This window comes from Otolemur garnettii, unplaced genomic scaffold (genome assembly GCF_000181295.1).
Source record: "Otolemur garnettii isolate 467f Iridium unplaced genomic scaffold, OtoGar3 scaffold00144, whole genome shotgun sequence".
Lineage (NCBI taxonomy): Eukaryota > Metazoa > Chordata > Mammalia > Primates > Galagidae > Otolemur > Otolemur garnettii.
In genome coordinates this window covers 4,466,536-4,470,059 of record NW_003852539.1, presented here as the reverse complement: position 1 = coordinate 4,470,059, position 3,524 = coordinate 4,466,536, and positions in this window count along the sequence as shown.

The window sequence follows — 3,524 nt, the reverse complement described above, 5'->3', positions numbered from 1 at the left end:
CTTTCTCTTATTTAATTTCATTGACTTCTCCTTCTAGTACAATGTTAAATAATAGTTCTGAAAGTGAGAATAATTCTCTTGTTCCTGACTTTAGTATAAAATTTTCCATCATTTGCCCATTATACATGGCTCTGATTTTTAAGTGGAGATAGATTTTTCCATCTTAAGGAAATATCCATCTATTCCTAGTTTACTGGGTTTTTTAAACCAAGCATTGATGCTTTCTTTTCATTTTTGATATAGTGAATCATTTTAATTGGTTTCTTTTTTTTTTTTTGAGACAGAGCCTCAAGCTGTCCCCCTGGGTAGAGGGCCGTGGCATTACAGCTCACAGCAACCTCCAACTCCTGGGCTCAAGCGAGTCTCCTGCCTCCGCCTCCCAAGTAGCTGGGACCACAGGCGCCTGCCACAGCACCCGCTATTTTTTGGTTGCAGCCGTCATTGTTGTTTGGCGGGTCCGGGCTGGGGAGTCAAACCCGCCACCTTAGGTGTACGTGGCTGGCGCCTTAGCCGGTTGAGCTATAGGCGCCGAGCCTTTAATTGGTTTCTTAAAGCTAAACTATCCTTGCATTCCTAGAAAAAATTCCACTTGGGTATGATTTATTATACTTTTAAGTGGTGCTTAATTCTGTTGATAATGTTTTATTTAGGATTTTAAAATTAATATTCATAAGTAATATTAGTCTGGTATTTCTTTTGGGGTTTAAGGTTCACTGGGATTTGGTTCTAATATATTGTTTGATTCATTAAAATAACTCAGATTTTTTTTTCCTTCTTTTCAGTGTTCTAGAACAGAATAATTAATATTGGTAGAGTAGAATTATTTGTTCTTTAAAGCAGCTAAAATTCTTCTGTGAAACAATATGACCTGGTGCCTTTTGAGAGATAGCTCTTTGACAACTTTCTCCATTTTCCCATAGATAGTAGTATGTTTAGAATGTTTTATATCTTCTGGAATCATTTTGGTAAGTTATATTTTCTTAGCAAATTCAGTAGTCATTCTATTTTTTAAATTATTTTTTACAGAGTTCGGCAATGGTTTTCATGATTAATTTTGTCTCTGTGTAAATTCCTCTTTATTAATTGTTTCTAATTTCTATATATTTGTCTTCTAAAATTTCTCTTGATTAGGGCTAGAAATCTATCTATTTTACTGTAGTCTTTTAAAATCTTTTTAGGATTTTATTTATGGTACTCTCTGTGTTCTCTCACTCATTCAATTATCCTGGGTACTTTATTGGCTTTTTCTTCTGCTTTCCTTTTGTTGATTTTGTTATTCTTTTTCTAACTTCCTGAGTTGGATGCATTGTTCTTATTCCTGTGTATTGAATTTGAAGTTAAACATTTAGGGCTATGCGTTTTTCCTCTGGCATTTCTAGCTCTGCCCCACTACCTTTATGCCCCCAGCCCTATGCTGCAGGGCTATTTCTTTTCTAATTTCGTTATTTTCTGCCTTACTGAATTACAATCTGAAAATTATTCCTGTAATATTTTTATTTGAGAGGGAGATTTATACATGGTCAATTTTTAGAAAATTTTAGAACCTTAAAGGAAAACTATAGCAGAGTTCTCTCAATATGTTTCTCTGTGATTTATATATAATGAATATTAACATATAGTATATACGATATATATGTACATATATGCAAGCATATGTCATACTTTGCTAATTATATTATTTATATTATAATTTATTCATATTTACTTTTTATCCACTTAACCTGTCAAATAGAAAAAAGTAAAATCTTTTATGCTTAGTGCATTTCTTTTTTTCTTTGTATTTCCTGTAAGTTTTGTTTTCCATGTAGATGCTACTTTATTTGATACATAGGTACTTCTTAACCATTATATCTTCATTACAGTTAAGTATATAACATACAAATGATATTAAGAGAATATACACAAACATGTATTATACTCCTAGAATCTGAAAGTTCTCTTGCCTCATTTAATGACTTTTATCCTGATTTAATGCTGGGAGGGGGCAATCCCAGTACCTGGGCTTCACCACTTCTATTAGTTTCCTAGAGTTGTTGAAACAAAACACCATAAGCTGCGTGGTTTAAAACAACAGAATCTAGTGTCTTGCAGTTTTAGAGCCTCAAAGTCGGAAATCAGGGTTGGGCAGGGTTGTGCTCTGTCTGATGGCTCTTGTTCTTCCCACCTTGGTAGCTGCCTGCAGTCCTTGGCATCCCTTGGCTTTTAGCTGCACCACTCTACTCACCCGGCCTTCTCCTCTCTGTCTTCACATCATCCCTCTATGCATGTCTATCTCTGTGATCAAATTTCCCCCTTTTTAAGAACACCAGCTATGTTGGATGAGAGCCCACCTATGACCTTATTTTAACTTGACTACCTCCATAAAGACCCTGTCTCCACCTAAGGTCACATTCTGAGGTTAGGGGTTAGGATTTCAACATTTTCTTTTTAAAAGACACAATTCAACTCATGACACCACATCCACGCCTGATAGGGCAAGGGGACAGCATGATTACCAGAATCTGGAGAAGGTATCTCTATGGAAAAGGCCTCTCTGGAGGGCTGTGGCTTCTCTAGAGGGATTCAGGTCAAACAGGTGACCAAGTAGGGAGGGAGCTGGGAAAAAACCCCGACATCTATTTCCCCCTGTGGCTTCTCCCAACACGTCACATTGGGAAGCCAGTGGATGAGGTAGCCAAGGATTCAGTTCATATGGGTCAGCTTCCCTACAGCACAGTTCAGTGTGGAAGGGTGTGCAGTACACCTGAAGGGCACACAGAAGTTAAACAACAGACTCCTGATTTCCATCTTCCATAGCACAATGTTTTTCTGGTGTGTGTGCTTCATGTGTGAGTAAGTCTAATTTAGTGTGATTTTTTCCCTCCTTTTTCATAGAGCATCTTTGTATTGATAACATGTTAGTTCCTTTTTATTACTCATCAGGGAATTAATTGAGTTTCTGAAAAGAATTTTCTGCCCAGGGAAAGAAGGTCAATAGGCAGGGAGGTTGAGTGGTAGTTCTCATGACACAAATATTCTTACTTTTCCTGCCACAGAGACAGACCACTTCCAGCAAACATGGCTGATCTGTGTGATTCTGTCTGGAGCTGCCTCTGCCTTGCTTCTCTGAACATCCCAGGTCTAGGGGAACTTCTATTTCCACCTCAGCTACTCTCATTCCTGCACCCCTGGTTACAAACAAGAGGTCTGCTTACTGCTTTGGCACCTCAGATCTGTGCCATTTGATTTCAGGAGGTGAATTTTTTCAGAAAACTTTCAAGAGCTCTCCCAACATTGAGTCCTTTCTTTGTTAAAATTTTTCTGTTTGGCTCGGCACCTGTGGCTCAACCGGCTAAGGCACCAGCCACATACACCTGAGCTGGCGGGTTCGAATCCAGCCCGGACCCACCAAACAACAATGACGGCTGCAACCAAAAAATAGCTGGGCGTTGTGGCGGGCGCCTGTAGTCCCAGCTACTTGGGAGGCGGAGGCAGGAGACTTACTTGAGCCCAGGGGTTGGAGGTTGCTGTGAGCTGTAATGCCA